The sequence below is a fragment of the Schistocerca cancellata genome, chromosome 1 (genome assembly GCF_023864275.1).
Source record: "Schistocerca cancellata isolate TAMUIC-IGC-003103 chromosome 1, iqSchCanc2.1, whole genome shotgun sequence".
NCBI classification, from domain to species: domain Eukaryota; kingdom Metazoa; phylum Arthropoda; class Insecta; order Orthoptera; family Acrididae; genus Schistocerca; species Schistocerca cancellata.
Window position 1 is genome coordinate 954,406,117 of NC_064626.1, and position 18,874 is coordinate 954,424,990.

Here is an 18,874-nt window from a genome sequence, read left to right on the forward strand (position 1 = left end):
ATCGCCTGTTGTCACTTTTCTCATGATATGTCTCTATAGTCAATTTAACTGCTTGATGATTAGAGAAACCTGTATCCAATACTTCAGATTTAAAATTACATTTTGATTTGTCAATGAATATTTGGTCTATAGTACTTTCACTTTTTCTGCTGTATCTGGTGGTACCTTCTACACACATGTCCATATTGTATGTTTTTAGTAGATTAAGAAGTTTTTGCCCTTTTTTACAGTTGTCCTTGAAATTAATATTTAAATCCCCAAGCACAATTTTGTATTTAGACTGACTGTTTAGATAGTTCAGAAGAGTTTACATATTTGCAGACAATAATTCAAAATTGGCAGATGGCTACCTATATATCCATGCAACTATAATTTTGCTATCTGTTATTTCACATAAATAATATTCAAAATCTTTTTCAATACAGCAGATATTTTATGCCTAATTTCCTTTAATTTAATACCTGTTCCTTCATATATACACGTTCCACCCTCTCTATATGTTTCCCTGCAAAAGCTGCTGATCAACTGGAAGTCTGAAATCCCAACTGCATATTTTTGTAGTTCTTGTAGCCAGTTTTCAGTTATACACAAGATAGTAATCTTCTTCAATGGACCATTCAAAAGGACTTCTAGCTCGTATAGCTTATTCGTTACGCCCTGTACATTATGATATATGAGAGTTAAAGAATTATTTAGTTCTATGAGAGGTATGTTTCTTGCTTCGTTACTTCTTTGAAGAGTATGCTCTTGTCTTTTCGTTTCTGACCCGATTTTCACCTCCTGGGCGTCCTGGACTTCTTCTTGGTTGTCTTCCATTGGCACTACTTATATTAATTAGTATATGTTTGTCATTTTGTTTACTACATTTTGTTCAATTGCAATTTCATTACATTGTTCAATTCCAATTACATGAGTACAATTTTTACTCTCATTTGGTTTTACATTCTTTACATAATATTCATATAATAATAGATTCTATTTTTCTTTTATGGCATAAATTGACATACATTTCATTTCAATTTACTGTGACTTGTTGGAGCATATTTATGAAGTTCAAAAGATTAAAAAAATGTAAACATAATCGCTACAACAGATTCTACGTGTGGCTTATATAACTACACATGGGCTCGCCTCTCTAGCAATCTCCAGGAAGGATCTACACACTACAGGGTCGAGGAAATCTCATGGAAAGGCAATTATTTGCTCAGTTATGTCTCGTTGCTGGTCTCAACTCTGTTCCCAAGAACAAAATTGTTTGTTGTTTATAAACACAACGCAAAGCTGACGATATAAGCCATATCGAATACATATTCAGTGTTCAGAGTGCACCTCAGTATTTACTGATTATGTTCATCACATAAAGGATAACCATTTCATATGCTGAGGTATACAAAGGTGTATTATCAATACTATATGTCATGTACAATGGGCATGAAACAGTGTTTATAAAAGTAGCAAATGTGTACAAAAAATTCAATGTAAATGAGGAGTTTGTCGCTTTCATGAGTAGTCGATGCTCACAGTAGTTAGGTTTCGACCCTTTGATAATTTGGTAGTGATCACCTTTGTTCAGCATTGTGATATGTGACATACTGCAACTGTATTTTTCTACACATATTTTCACACTTTCACATTCATACATATCATAAACTTTCAATTGTATTTACTTGTTGTGTGGCCCTTTCTTATGTTTATATGGTACCTAACACTCTACAAGCCCTTATCTTTCTTAACTTTAGGATGTGCCAGTGCATCATTCCCTGGAAGAAAAAATAAATACTAACTTAAAACTAAGTCTTCATAGATAAGTGCACAGTTGCTCGATGGTCACTAATACCTCTTTTATATATTCAACCAAGTATTCATTTACTTCAGAGTTTAGTCGTGCTATCCCAAACTCGTTTAATGTCATGTGTGTGACTCTACTTACCTTGTAAATCTGAAAGATAAAGTGTATTATCAGCATAGTGCGACCTCTTCTTTACCTCCCCACTCATATTGTACTTGCTTGTTTACCTGGAGCAGGGGTTTTCTGCCCCCCCCCTTCATTATAATTAGTGCATGTACTTTCAGTACTTAAATTTGTAAATATTTAGGAATCGTGTACATTGTAATGTAACTTCAGTAAATTTTTGTAGTTTATGATCCCCTTCCATGTATACAATCCCTTAGTTTATCTTTGTTTGTGTGTATTGTGTAGATAGTCATAGTTGTAGTATAGACTATCTATCTATAGATAGTCTATACTACAATGGTAATACTTGAAATTCGAAGCTCATGCTCATACACACAAAAGCGGTATACTTCCAACACTGTCTACATGTAGTTTTATTTGGCAATATGAAGACCAGAAGTCAATTATAGTAAGAATTTTAGCATTGTGAAATTTAATAAGCTGTTCCTCTAAATTATCTAATTATCTGGACATGTTTGGACTGGTACAGTAATCTTACAAATATTACATGTGTCAAGGACCAAGTGCACCTTGCCATCTGGCTTACTCACATCTAAGATAGGACTACAATAAGGGGAAAATGATGGTTGTATTATGTTCCATTTCAGCATCCTGTTAATCTCTTTTCTTACTGCTTCCCTCTTTGTCCATGCTATAGGGTATGAGGTAGAACAAAAAGTTTCGTGAGGATACACTTCCATTTTGTACACGAAATCCTTAATAACGCCTGGTCTTTTTTCAAATGCATGTACATAAGCAAGAATCGGTTCCCTAAGTTCCGCTTGCTGTTCTTTAGACAAGCCCTTTGATTCACATACCTTTGTGCTTATTGTGTCGACGTTTATTTCTTCTGCTGACGACTGTTCGTTACTGTATGTGTTGACAAACATAACTACGGGATTTACCAATTGAACTTCAAGGTCATGAGAAACTTTAGTTTTACATCTATTAGCATCTCCCCTGATTAGTTCTGTTACAAATAGTTGGTTATTTACAGTGAAATGACGTTGGCCTTTTCCTATATGAATTTCCGTTTGGTATGTCCTAAATGTATATATACTGATTAAACAATCAACTATTAATTTCTCTACTATCCAAAAATTGCATTGTACAAAAAACTGTCCTTGTTGTACCGGAATTAAGGCTTGTATCTTGACTCCTTTCGATTTCTGACCAGTGGTAGTTTGTACCTTGAAATTTGCACTGGCAGTGTGGGTATACTTCCACGTTCCTTCAATTCTTGAAAGAATTCCTGTGACATCAAATTAGTTGTAGCCCCTGTGTCAAGCATAATGGGTCAAATATTTTGGCTTTAATAGTAGTTTGTACCTTGTCATCTGTCCAGTTTTTCTGTGTACCATCATTACCTTGATACCTCTTACGCCATTACCGTGATCGTATATGATAAAGAAAGTCTCGATCAAGCTCGTGCCCTCACTCCCTTCCAAGATCACAGAAAGGGGGCCTACCATGACCACGTTTTCTAGCGTCGCGGTGGCATCGACCTCTAGGATAGGTGTAACTTCCACTATGTTGACCGTTGGTGTTTGGTTAGGCCAGTTATTGACCTGAGAGGCTCTCGACTGAAATTCTCTTTGTCTTTGCTTGTTATTTGGCATATGTGTGGCCGAATTCCGCTGGTTGTGGGTTATTCGGTTGCCTGTTATTGTTTGGCGGATGCCTAGCGATCGGCTAATTATTGCCGGAAGCTTGTGACTGTACGTATTATACAGGCTAGCCATACGCTACTCGCCCAGTGTAATTGTTTTTACTAAATTTTTACCCATTTCTTTTATATCGACCTTTGTATTTACGGCTTTATCCATTGCCGTTGTGATTACCATTACCATAGGTCTGTGTGAGGCAAGGTTGCCATCCGCGTTGCACTACGAATCCGTTGTTTACTTGTTAGTCTGAAAATCTCTGTGTCGCTATCGGCGTATTAATTGGTTTCTGTTGTACTGATCTCTCTTCATACATTAAATCTATTGAGTGCAGTACAGACAGAAACTATTCAGTGTCATGTTCCGGGATAATGAGTTTTTTCCTAATATGGACAGGAAGACGGCTCTTTAAAATTTTCAGCATGTCTGCTTAAGATACCGGGTTCGTCCAGCATCTGGTATTATTCAAATATTTTTCCGTACTTGCTATTGAACAGGGCCGGGTTGAACACTTCACGTCTGAGCCTCTCTTGTACGGCCTCAGACCAATACTTATCCAGAAATGCTCTCTCAAACTGTTCATATAGTGGCAACGTTCCGCCATGTCCATAGCCCATAGCAGAACGTCACCTTGTGTGTATTCAACAACAAATCTGATTTTCTGGGTTTCGGTCCAGGTAAGAGATAAAACATTTCGAAATGCTCTGATAAAGACCACAGGGTGTGTTCTTTTCCCTTCACAAGTAAATATCGGAAATTGTCGATGCGTAAGTAATCCCTCATCTGCAAGTAATGTTGACAACACGCCGCGCTGTCAGTGACAAACATGTTTATGTTCGCTTGTGGGGTAGCTCATGGCAACTGCGCTCGTTGGACAGGTGGAACTGCCGGCAAGAGTTGTTGCATTGTGCCACCTTCGCTATTTCCCTTCGATGGGCCAACCCCGTATTGTGGATAACCAGTGAAGGTATCTAACTTCCCTAAAAATCATAGGTTTGTTTTCTGTCATATGTTGTTCTGGAACGTCAGCGGACTTAGCAATATTGCCTCATATCCTTTCCTCTGCTTCCTATAAACCCGGGTCTATTTTAGCTAGAAGCTGACTTTCCTTCTCTTTTAGAGCTTCTTCTACAGCACCTACACAAATTTTGCATTGTGACACTACCTTTTCAGCAAGGCTGCTGCCCTTATCCAGCATCCCCGTTTGAGCTTTTTCAGTTATTTCCTCTTCATCTGTATATAACATATCTCTCTCTTTTTTTGGCAAATTCTGACGCTGAAATTAACTGATGTGCCGTACTCTTAGACTCAGCTTGTGTCTTTCTGTAGGTAGGTTGTTGCATACGTCTTGCAGCTGGCTGACTGCGTTCGTCACATTTTTTACAGACGCATCCACTTGGGATTGCGTCTTCTGAATTTGGGAATACGCTTCACTGTGGTTTTGCAACTCACTTGCCAGTTGTTCTTGTTTACAATCTACAGAGCTTAACTTTTCCGTCAACGTATTTATATTGCGGGACATGTCGGTAATTATTTCTTGTTTTAGTTGTTTACCGAGCTCTGTCAACTTCCTGAATAGTTCGTCAGATAATTCAGTGCGTATAGTTTTGTTCACCTCACTGAACTGTTGACTAATACTATTCTTGAAATAGTTAAATGCCTGATTTTGCTGTGCAAACTGTTGTCCTACATTTTCCTGAAATTCCTGTTGTAAGCTGTTGTGTTATTAGTTGCATGAGTTGTGCCAAACTGCGGGTGTCACTAGTATTTACATCACTTTTTTGAACTGTTTCCTGTTCTTGCGTTCGCGACGTAGTGAACACACACAGGAAGTTTCGCTGTCGCGCACTTCAGTTCCACTATTTGGAAAAGTGTTTCCCAGTGAGAACTGAAACATTGTCTCATCGAGTGTCATAAAAGTGACATCATGATTAGTTATATCACCAGAATCATCATATTTTAATAATGGGACGCCAACTTTGGCGTTTTGGTAGCCATCGGCGAGTTCACGAGTTGGCGCGTTACTTTCAACTACTGCCAAGCGCGGAGTTCCACCATCTTGGCATATGGCATTTTGTATGGAGTTTTCAAGAGTGGCCATTTCCTTTGACTCCATTGCGAACAGTGTTTAACAGAATTATGAGGAGAAAGAAAAAAAAATTCAAAACCAGAATTTTGTTTGTTTCGGTATCTTTTAATTAAAGCAGTTTTATGTGCGTTTTCATTAATGAACCTATGTATTCTCTGATGCAGTCCTACTGATAAAGTCTTACAGAATTTGCAAGAATTATTTTGCAACTTTATGGTGACTTTATACAGATTTTTCTCTTTTATAAGACATGCACTTTCTGTAAAGGATGTTATTTGGAAGGAAAAGAGATTATATACTACGAGGGAGACTGCGGCAAGCGCGTTCATATAAGCATACTGCGTAGCAGCTTCGTACCTTTACCACTGAAATCAGCATCCCCGGCGTGTCTCGTTTGTAGGCAGTATTTGATTTCCCTTTGCTCCTTCAAGTTGTTAATATTTCCAATCTTACGGACATGTGACAAATACAACAATGGCTACATTAATTTCTTGTAACGATAAAAAGGGATCATTTATCTCAAAAAAAAATTTATCTCAACAATTGGAAGGTCTGTTCATATTACGCTCGGCGCCGTCCTATGAACGGTCGCCATATGATAGTGGCGAAGGGATATGTGATATAAATATTGGAAATCTTAAAAATTTGGAGCTTAAATAATTAAAAGGGAAATTTTTAAAGAATGATTAAAAAAGGATAGGAAAGTACTCATATTCTGGGAGAACTTTAACTGACACTAATATAAACAGACCTTCAGGATTACATACATATATTCAACATTTAACATTCGTAAATTTGAGTACATCCCGTTGTTACAGCTATTATGCTTGGAGACTGGTATGACGATACTGGCTCTGGATCGCCCTCTGCCCACACAGATTCTTCTTGCTAAAATTCAAATGACTCCAAGCACTATGGGACTTAACATCTGAGGTCATCAGTCCCCTAGACTTAGAACTACTTAAACCTAACCAACCTAAGGACATCACACACATCCATGCCCAAGGCAGGATTCGAACCTGCGACCATAGCAGCAGCTCTCTTGTTGTTAGTTTTGATCCTTTTGATGCAGGATTCTCGGCGCGTCGCAGAGATATGAACAGACGGGTATCCTCGGCATGATCAAATGAATAAACTTTTCTATCTTGATAAGTTTTTTTAACCATTTGTAATGCACGTTTAGAATGAACACTACTGAACAATACCAATGCGGCAGAACTCGTCACATTTTCACCTGCTACCACTTACAGAAACAGACACATGAATCTATAAAATTGAAGAGTGTGTCTCTATCTCTCTTTTTTTCTTATGTCAATGTTGTCTATAGCATACAACTATTATTATATATATTTTTTGTATGTATAAAAAGAAAAGAACGAGAGAAAAAGTAAGAAAAAATAATAATATGTTTCTTCACTCAGTCCCCCATGAACATTAAATTTTCGGCTCCCTTAACTATCTGAATAATTTCTTTTATTGCATCATGTATTTCTTCAATCTCTTTATCATCAGGTGGAGCTAGTTGGCATATGAACTTACACTACTGTGGTAGATGCGGGTTTTGTGTCTATCTTGGCTACAATAATGCATTCACTAAGCTGTTTGTAGTAGCATATCTGTGTTGCTATTTTTATTCATTATTAAAACCACTCCTCCAATACCATTATTTGATTTTGTATTTATAACCAAGTATTCACCTGGCTGGAATTCTTGTTGCTCCTGCCACCGAACTTCACTAATTCCCATTATATCTAATTTTAACCTATCCATTTCCCTTTTTAAATTTTCTAAAGTATTTACCCTATTAAGGGATCTGACATTCCATGCTCCAATCTGTAGAACACAGTTTTGTTTCTCCTGATAACGACATCCTCCTGAGTAATCCCATCTAGAGATTCAAATGGAGGACTATTTTACCTCTGGAATATTTTACTGAGGAGGATGCCATCTTCATTCAACCATGCAATAAAGCTGCATGCCCTCAGGAAAAATTAGGCTGTCGGTTGCCCTTGCTTTCAGCACAGCAAGGCCATTTTGGCTGATGTTACAAGGCCCAATCAGTCAGTCATCCAGACTGTTGCCCCTGCAACTACTGAAAATGCTACTGCCTCTCTTTAGGAACCATGTGTTTGTCTGGCCTCTCAACACATACCCCTCCATTTTGGTTGCACCTATTACTGTATCGCTGAGGCATGCACACTTCGCACCAATGACAAGGTACATGGTTCATGGATTTCATGTTTTTGTTTCTTCTCTGTCTTTGTTTTACAATTGTGTTTTGCTATTGTGGCAAATTGAAAATGTTCTGTGGTGACTTGGATATCTTTTCTATTGAGTGTTCTTCCACAAGTGAGCTCAGATATGTGAAAGCGAAACGTTATTTACGTTTTACAGTAACAGAACAGAGCTGCCACCCATGTTGTATACAAATGAGAATGTAAGCTGGTAAAGTAGTTTTCAATGAATAACATTTTAAGTGAAGAATGCAGCTTTAATGAAGGAGAAAAAGGCAGTTGTTTGTGATGTTATTAGTTAGGAAGTAATGAAAACTTTCTGGATAATGTGAACAGGTTCTATTTATTCTCTTGTAGAAATTGTTTGATTTGTATGTATATATCTACATTTAGCAAACAAATGTTGATGTTTTCAATTGTTGGTTCACTTCTGAGCACTTTACCACACAAAACTGGTTAAGAATATGCATTCGATTTGCTTTCGCCATTAATAAATCTTATCGATATTAATTCCTCTATTCCGATACTATACTCCGAATTTTTTGAATCACGAAAGGTAATTCAGAACCTCGCTTACCCGTTCGGTACTGGGCTCAGAGAATTAACACGACGTAATGTGACGTTAACAAATGACATGATGGTCAGTATGAAACGGTCTTTTCCAGCTTATGTAATCGTCTTTAATCGGATGCAGGCATGACCTCCTGCTACAGGGAGGTAGTGGCACTTGATATCTAAAATATTCCTTAAGAAGCAATTGGTGTACACCACTACTTGTGCAGTGAAAACTGCATCATTCACAAAATTATTTCATCGTTATGGATATGTGACCTGTTAACAAATATCTGTCATAAATTTTTAATTGTTGAGTTCAACAATGGTATCAGGGCGCGCACTCTAACTTTTTATACATACATAATAGACATGGCTGGTTTTCTTCTCGAGCACAGAAACAACCACTCACTGCCTGGTTGTTGACAAGTAAGTGGTGGTCCTCGGATTTTGTGTTTTGGGCAAAAAGGCAGAAAAAGTGGAACAACTTTATTCGACAAAATTTTGTTTGGCGGTTCTCAAGTAGAAGCAATTTGCGAGATTCGACAATTATTTGGGAATGAAGCAATGGATACCACATACATAAAGGAGTGGTACAACCGCTTCAAAGATGGCCATACATCATGAAGAGTGAAGTACATTCAGGCAGACCCTCAACATCCTCAAATGAGGTTCTTATTGATCACACAAAGACCCTGGTGATACAGGATAGACGAATCACGATCAGAGGACTTGCAGGTGAGATCAAAATTGGTACTGAATCCGTTCTCTCCATTTTAACTAAATATTTGGACATCAGAACGATCTCAGCAAAATGTGTACCAAAGTTGCTAACAACTGAGCAGAAGCAACTTCGTTCAAAGATCGCACAGGGCATGCTGGATACTGTGAAGAGTAATCCTAACTTTCTTAACACAGTGATCACTGGTGATGAATCCTGAGTTTATGGATGCAACTCAGAAACAAAGTTCCAGTCATCACAATGGAAGCATGCAACATACTTGAGGCCCAAGAAGGCGAGGCAGGTCTGCAGCAATGTGAAAGTCATGCTGACCACCTTTTTTGACTAATAGTATGGTCCACTACAAGTATGCACCAGGAGGTAGTAATGTCAACAAGGAGTTCTTCCAAGAGGTTCTGCGTCGCCTTCAAGAAGCAGTGAGACGCAAAAGACCAGACTTGTAGGCATCATCATCAACATAACACACCCACTCATCATTCTCAATAAATTAAGATTTTTTGGCCAAACAAATCCTCCCTATACCCTCACTAAGTAATGAATGACTTCCGGCATTTCTCTAAACTGAAAAAGACAGTGAAGGGGACCAGATTTCAGAACAGGGAATATATTATACAGAATCTGATGGAGCATCTACGTATCATAGCAAAAGAGGCCTTCCAGCAATACTTCCAGCAGTGGCAGCAGCGTTGAGAGATATGTATAGGAGCTGAAGGTTACTGCTTTGGAGAGAATGGTGCCAAAAAGTTTTGTCTGAATAAAGACTGATTTTATAAGTAAAAGTTGTAAACTTTTTGAACAGCAGCTGTACATGCATTATTTATGGAAGCAGTACATAGGGTAAGAATAATGAAAAAAACGATATACATAAGAAATTCATGGTACAGACATACACATGCTGAACCAGAACTCCACTGATAAAGTTCTCAGAGGGGCTTTCTTGTTTTGGTCCCCACTACCAACTCTCAAGGGGTGTAAAGCAGAGAATTTTCAGTAGAACTAATGTGTCGAAGTGCTCATAGCTTTCATGGTATGTATTTTGGAGCCCATGTTTACTTGACATTTCTTTTTTGTTCTGGTCTATAAGAGAACACTTCATAACCATAACACAAGAAGTGCACATACAGTGTTTTATATGCTACACTAGCGAAGATCCATAACATTTACAAATATCTTGGGCTTGTCTACTTCAATATACTACCTGAAAATGCTTGCAGAGTACCAGTACATGAATTTAAAACTGGTCTTTTCAAATAGACGAAAATACAGGAATCTACTTTGCTCAAGAATTTCTTGAGTGTGGGTCAACAAATGACACATTTCTTATAAGACTGAGCAATAAATTAACAACAAACTTTATATGTGCCATGCTATGCAATTGTTTTATTATTGTTTCATTTGTCTGTTTAATTGTTTATTAACTTTGTAATTCACCTTACTATGTAGTTCATTTATTTTGTAACTGCTTTACTAGGAAACCTGTTGTTATTGTCACTTAAATACACAGTGTATCTATCTTGTATTATTTTCTTGTAATTAATGACATTTACCTATGTTTCTATTACTATTATTGTGTTAACTTTGAAGATACTGATTGCATGTAAAGATACTAAAGGATGAAATACCATATAAAATAAAACGTACTATGATCCCTAAAGGTTTGTTGGTGAGATTCTGGTTCACTCTGTACTGACCACCACTGAATTACATGAGGCAAGATTAAAGAAACAGAAATGACCTTCAAACAAGAGAAATGAATCACAAGAATCCCCCAATAATACACTTTGATTTTTAATTACATTTAATAATTAAGAAACTAGGCATGTATTGTGTTGCTCATTAATGTACTCCATCTTCTTTGTCTACTCTGTAATAATTTTATATCACTTGAACTCCTTGGGAAAACATAGTGGTTTGGGTCTTAATTTTATTTTCTCTATAGGTGCAAGCAATCACTATATCTTGTTCAGGATTGACATTTGGAGCTGCAGACTGCGCAGTTTTTTCTGTATAAGAACTGCAGTTTGAAATATATATTCACTTGAAACTGACAAAATTGCTCTTTTTTAAAAATAGCTAAATGCATTGGACATTTTTGTGACTCTTGTTCATTATTCTGATAGCTGGGTTTTTGCAGACTGAATTCATTTTTCATATTCTGAGCATTTGAATCCGAGAATATTATGCCATAACTGATGATACAATGTATGTGTGCAAAGTATCTTGTTCTTAAGCATGAGCTATTATACATGTGGTTAATATTTGTGAGGCAGAGCATACTGTGCTAATTCTTTTTTCAGTTACTCTGATATGTTCATCCCACTTCAGTTGGGAAAAGCTTGTTTGTGTCACTAGCTGTACAGTTATATTTCTTTTCTTTACCAGTAAGGAATAAACATAACTGTACAGCTGGTGGCACAACCATAGTTTTTCAAATTATTTAACAGCTATGGACAATTACCCACGAAAAGCTGTACAACTTTAATTGCTCACCAACATTCGTACCTAAAACTTTTGTGGTAGCCATATTCTCTATAGTCTCATTATGTACTTTAAGTCTTTTGGTTTTCAGCTTTTTGATGTATAGCCGTTTATGTTATTACTCTTTTTACGTTTCTATAATCCTATCTAATTATTATATTCTTGTAATCAGCAAATAACACTGTTTCACCCTGTGTTACCCAGAGTGGGGTGCCATTAATGTATTTGAGAAACAGTATGGCCTTTAACACACTCCCTTGATGGACTCCAACATTAAAATATTCTGAATCTCAGAGACATTTTACTACATATTTTGAGACATGTGAAATTTGGGAAATCTCTACTCCATGAACATAGTCTTCTAGGTAGGATCTAAAGCATTTACTTACAACCCATCTTATTCTTAGTGCTTCAAGTTTACATAGTAGTATATCATGAGTAACTATATCAAACGGTTTATGAAGCGCTATGAAAATACCTGTTATAAGATTTTTGAAAACATAGTCAGTGATCTTAAAAGTAGTTAAAATTAAAATTTAAAACAGTCTTGATCGCAATCTGTTAAAATATTTTTTTATTGGAGTGAGTGACCGGTTTTGACCCAAGCGTCAGCATAATATAAAAAAATGTATTGAACATAATAATACGAAAACGAAAGCGCAGTTCTTTATAATAGGTCTTCAAAAAGGTCATAAAAATGATTTCCCTAAAGTCTAGCTGTTCATTAAGTAGGGCTAGGGGTTCACTTTTACAATGTGCATAGATTTCAATTTCCTCTAATGCATTAAGCAATGGTTCTTCATTCATACGAATTCAAAAATCCTTCACTCTGTTCCAAAATTACAATTACTTAATGCATTAGAGGAAAATCATATCTATGCACATTGTAAAAGTGAACCCTAGCTGTACTCAATGAACAGCTGGACTTTAGGGAAAAAACAGTTTTATTACCTTTTTGAAGACCTATTATAAACAACTGCTCTTTCGATTTCGTATTATTACGTTCATATATTTTTTTATATTATGCTGACACTTGTTTTATCATTAGTATTTTACAAGTACGTTCTGAACTACTTGTATCTCATTTTTATAATGGTTCTTATTTTAAAAACCACAACACAACAGCATGTAAACTGTCACTTCACACTTTTCATTTTTTTGTTTGTATCCATATTTTTCCATCAAAGGATGCTAGTCATCGCTTATTTTTGATGTCCACTTTGTACTTGCCTTAGCGGTATCAGGCAACTGGTTCCCACGATTCACCATATACTTACATTAGCATTCAGTTGGCAATAGTAGAACCTATACTATGTCCAGCCTGACATAGACAATTTCTTGTGAACAGATTTTAGAAGAAAACATAATTTTAAGCTGGATACAAATCTATAATTTTATCCTTTTATGACATATAATTTTGTCATAATGATGTATACTACGCTAATATTGACAAAGGCGTCAAATTCCGCCAATTATAACCTTGTTACAGCACCATAGATTGTCGCAGTGAGAATAAGACTCATTTCTATGGCAACCGCAGACATATCTATGCAAACACTGTTGTCGTGGTCGTATTGTTGACCCTTGAGATAACTTTCGCAGTACACAATAATCTCTGATCATCAGATGCTTCCCTCACCGGGCTGTGACGCCGTTTCCACGGCAACTATCGATGCACTTTAGTAACATCGTTCTGCTGTTATTATAGAAATGTTGGCGTGGTTCCGCCATACTACAGTTATTTTCCATAGCGCTGACATCAGAAGAGAGCAAAATTAACCGTATTTCTATGGTATCGCATAACCGTAACATACGATGTATCTCCCCCCTAGTATCTCTGACAGCACCACTAACGTCCACAGAGGAGCAGGACGCCATTTCCATGGTAACCCTCGATTATCCATGTAAACGCTGGGGCAACAACAACCTTTGGTGCAGATTTTGTAGTTCTGAGTTTAGAGGGCAGCATACTCTAAGCCTTATTTCATACCAATGAACCATTTTAATATTATAATATATATTCATTGACGAATAATGATCAATAATTGACATTACAATGTATTCAAACTGTAACTGTTTCTTTGTAGTTATGTATTAAGTTATCTAATCATGAACATGTTTTCTGTTTAGCTCCTTATGTTATCATACTCAGATTAGTGGGTGTGACCAGCCCTATTAATACCCATTCCCTCCATACACAGTCAGCAGTTGCACGAGTGTCGAGGGTTGACGGAACTCATCTAGCAGTGTTCATCCACTGCTCTGCGTATAATTTATTACTATTTACCTTATTTTTATATTTTTATGCTTATTATAACGTTTATAGTGCTTTGGCAATATATCTTTACAGAGTCTGAAGATGACTCTTTCATAGAGTCAAAACTGGTCACTCACTCCAATAAAAAAATATTTTATCAAGATTGCGGTCAAGACTGTTTTAAATTTTAATTTTAAATACCTGTTGCATGTTCTCCTTTATCTAGGGCTTCTAAAACTACTACTGTAAACTTTACTACCTCAGCTTCTGTTCCCTTTCCAGAACTAAAACGCAACTGTTCTTTGCATAGAAGTTGGTATTTATTTGAATAATCAATAAGTATGTTTTGATAATAATTTCTATTGCTTTTGGAATAGATATTAATCAAACTGGTCTGTAATTTCCTATATTTTCAGTGTTACTTGTTTGTGGATGGAAAGCTACTTTGCATCCTTTAGGTAGCCAGTGAAGCAACCTTTTTGAGAATAACTCATATTTCGTGTCTGTTGTTTTATAATGCAAATCCCGTCTCTTAGTAGACACATTAGAGCCTTGTCTAGACTATTACATTTGTGTATGTTCCCATATATTTCCCCCCATTGGTGTGCACCAGCAGCACTCTTACAATTTAGATTTTTTGTTACTAAAGTAGTTGTTTACAAAGTTGGCCAGTTTCTTAAGATTGTCTGTTAAACAGTCATCTGATTTTTATGTGCTTTGGCTTTGTTTTATCAGTTTCTTGTTTTAATTTATTGCAAGTGGCTCTGCTTTCATTGGTTGAGTTCCAGGTGATCATATCATATCTTTTCCTGCCTAAAGCAGTTTGCTGCATCATGTTTCATACCTGACAAAAAACTATAAGAAGGATGCGTCGCAGACATGTATGACTGGGCTGGGTCACATGCATTATCTTTGATATAGCTGAGGTATCTGAGTTTTTCCAGAGAATTTTCTGATATCTTTCATTACCAACTGCGATCTACTAGATTCACTAACAGAATGTGCTGTTTTAGGAAATGACTCCGAAAATTTTAGTTTGTTTTGTCATGAATATATTGAATTTCTCATTTATATGTGTTCTTGAACATAGTTCTGATCCAGTCTGTCTGGTCATCTGCACTGCAATTTCACATCTTTCTGAGGTATGAAATATCCTTTGTAGCTACTATATTTTGTATCTTTGCAGATATTTTATGTTTTGAAATCGAACAAAATGATCTGACACACAAAGGTTTCAACAGCGAACTGACAATATTTATGGTTAATGTGTTAGAATGTTGTCAATAATTGAGAATCAGTGTTTGGTTATACCATAACTGCATGAGATACCATAACTGCATGAGATATGCAACAACCACTTTCATTAAAGTAATTTTAAGTCTCCACAAATGTGAATGAGTTTTTAATAGTGCAATACATATCTATTCCAGCATTTGTATTTTCGACATTAACATTGGGAGGCTTACAGGATGAACTAGAACTCGACCAACAAACTTTCAGAGCTTGTACAGACATGCCTTCCAAGTACTGTGGTTAAAATAATTACATCATTTTGCCGATACAGTGAGGTTGCAGACCTGTACACAAAGGAACTATTCACACATCTTAACTTTCATGGAAATTTATTTTGCTTTTCCTTTTTAATAAATCTTGTGCTTATTTATTCCGTAGGTAAAGTGAAAGGCTATTTCTGGCCAAAGTGATTCCAGATAACAATTGCTTCAAGCAATATCAGGAGCAGATTTCACACCGAATCTATAACGAAATTTACTGCCTTTCTTATGTCCTCGATTGGAACAAATTACTGCCAGTGAAATGTTTAGCTGTTGTTTCTGGGATTTCTAAGGGACCAACAGTACAGGACTGTGTCTGCGTCAAACAAAGCTTTCTCGAAATGTCCTGCTGGATGCTTATACACCATTTTGATATCACTTCAGTGTCCATCCATTGGAGCTGCTTAGGCTTATGCACCTGCTACTATTCTCCCAGCCTCCTCACTTCACTCAGCACATGAGCAATCCAGCACCACCTTTGTTGCTGTGGTCCTAGTAGTATGCAGTAGGCCCATGTTGGACAGCATTGGAATCAACAGCCCAAACAGAGTAAACATCATGCTTTGTCATTTCCCTGTCTAGATTTGTGACAGCATATCGAAGTGTGATAAAGTAATTGTAGCGACTTTATTTCATTTATAGGCAGGTATGTAAACACAGTAATTTATTATAAGAAACCGCTGCAGATCTTGAATAAATCCGATGTACATTTCATGTTTCTCACACACTCTATAATTTCTCACCCTATCAGTTCATCTGCTCAAATTAGTTATTTCTTATGATCTGGCCATGCACTGAATTAACATAGAAACATATTGTTACAAGTTTCAGTTTACCAACAGCAATGATGTATTTCTGTGTGCCTTTTTCCATGAGTCCAAGTGGTAAAGTGATGAAATTTCCTGGCCAAACTGATCCCAGAGAACAATGGCTTCAAGCAATATCAAGAGCAGCTTTCACACTTAATTTAAATTCTTGATCTTACATGACATATAGCCTTAATTTCCAGGAGTCTGACTATCTATCTGCATTAAAAAAATTGCAGGATATTGTTGTTCCTTCTCTTTCCCTATTTATACAGCTTATAAAGTTAGAGAACTGAAATGAGAACTTAGGCTTATTATCAAACAGATGCAACATACAGAAAATGGAAATATGAAAACACTGAGCAAACCAATGATCAAAACATTGCTTCGGTGTATCCCTGCACAAATATCACAGCAATAATAATTGCCATTCTTCTATTCATATCCATTAGACTGAAAGGTTACCAGAATAGAACAAGATAAATTGCAACTGAAACTGTAGAGAGGGTGGATTAAAATTTTACATCTTGAAAAGGAACTCAATGAAACGACTCATAAATTGGAGTCCTATACTAATGCTTATCACAAAACTTTGTCACATATAATTAAAACAGCAGAGCAAGATCCATCAAATGCAAAATCTTACTTTCTTCTTATGTAAATAGCAAATTTGAAGAAATCTTCTCCCAGATGAACAGAGGATACTATATAACATAGATAAGTGTGGGAATCAGTACAAACCAAACTATACAGGTATGCTGGAAAAAATATCTTAGAGTTGCCTTCTACGAGCACACTGACCTATCATTTGGATGACACTTAGGTGCACAGGAGATACGAATCTTGTAAAAGAGAGATTAATCTCAGAAGCTACATTTTTGCATGAGATGGAAGAATTTGTTGCTTGACAGTGCATGAAATGGCAACAACAATTGCAATATGATAAAAAGCTGGATACTTTCTTTGGTCATAAAGACACCTGTTAACTTCATCGCAGAGGGCTTATGCACAATGTACAGACTGCCTCTGCATTCTTCTTCACGAAACGTAATTTGACACTGTCTGTCCATATAGTAAATGCCTAAATTTAACCAAAAAATTAATAAAATTTTTCAATTAAACTGTGGCTACAAACAATCGATAAATAGAGCTATCTATGTTTTCAAAACTGTTCAGATAATGAATGTGTACAAAATATATTGATAATCTGTAAAAAGTAGATTAAATATTAGATATTGTTTAAAGAAACCAGAAGCTTTTTAAGAAAGTTTTCTTATGAACATACTGACTGTAATATTCATGTGTTAATTACAGTTTTTAATTTCTTTTGACAATGTATCTAAGAATGTTGAGAAATCGCTTTGGGTTTTAACCCACAGTTGTGTGGATGAACTTGGTGCTAGAGGCATGGTGAAAGAACGGAACACAACGAAAAGGCAGCAGTCACAGGCAGAGTAGCATGGTGTATGTATGTGGATGCACTTTGTCTGGCGATGTCAAAATTCTGTGAGTGCTGAAACGGTACTTATGTGAGCGAAAGTTCGTGTGACAGCGACCTGTGTGTGCTAAAGTCATCTCCAGAAATTGTGGGTTTTGCACAACAAGAATATCCATCTTTTATTTAAGATAGAATTTAGAGCTAACGCAACTTAAAGCAAAATGGCTACCACAAGCAATGTGGTAGTAATAAAGTAATTCCATCTTAGGCCAGTATTATGCTTTCATATTTTTTTGTGAAAGTTGATATGTCAAATATTTATGTCAAAGAAATTTGGTGATGTAATATGGAAATTTGTCAAATCTCGCCTGTCATCAAATAAATATGATCAAATCTAGGAACTCTCTATAGATTTCATCATAAAAGTCGTTTGTCTTCTGTTCATTCATCATTGCAATATGAAATGTTACCACTTGGAGCGCTAGCATCGCTGCAGCGTTCTGTCACCAATAGCGTGTTTGTAAACACAGCTGAGAAACTTAATTCATGTGTGCTGTCAACCACAAAATTAATATAAATGTATAAAGCTGATGAGGTGCTTTACAACATGTGGAATCTGCACTACAAAAACATATCAAGAAGACAGGAGAGCTACAAAACAATTGCGGAGATCATTGACCTGGGTGCATGGTTGATGACATAAAAAAGAAAATAAATGGCCTCTGCTCAAGCTACTCTCACAAGAAAGCAAAAGTACATATCGATATACTTATTTCATTTATTCTGAGCTCTCCAGTCTTCTTATTCTAATCTTGTACTCAGATGCCACACATAGTAAAGCGCATCAGCTTTATACAGTTCTATTAATTTTGTACTTTTTGAACACAAAAGAAATTATTAGTTTAATCTACAATAAAAACAGTTCTTAGTGCACATAAAGTGAATTGATCATTTATTTACTTTTAGATATTGGCCCTTTAGTGCTTTATAAATTGCTCAAGCTTTTGAGGTATTATTTTAGTTAATGTGCACTGTGGTATTCGAGTGCTGTACTCTAAGCTAGAGTAACTGTCTTCTGTTGCAAGAAATCAGAGTGTTACTGTGAGC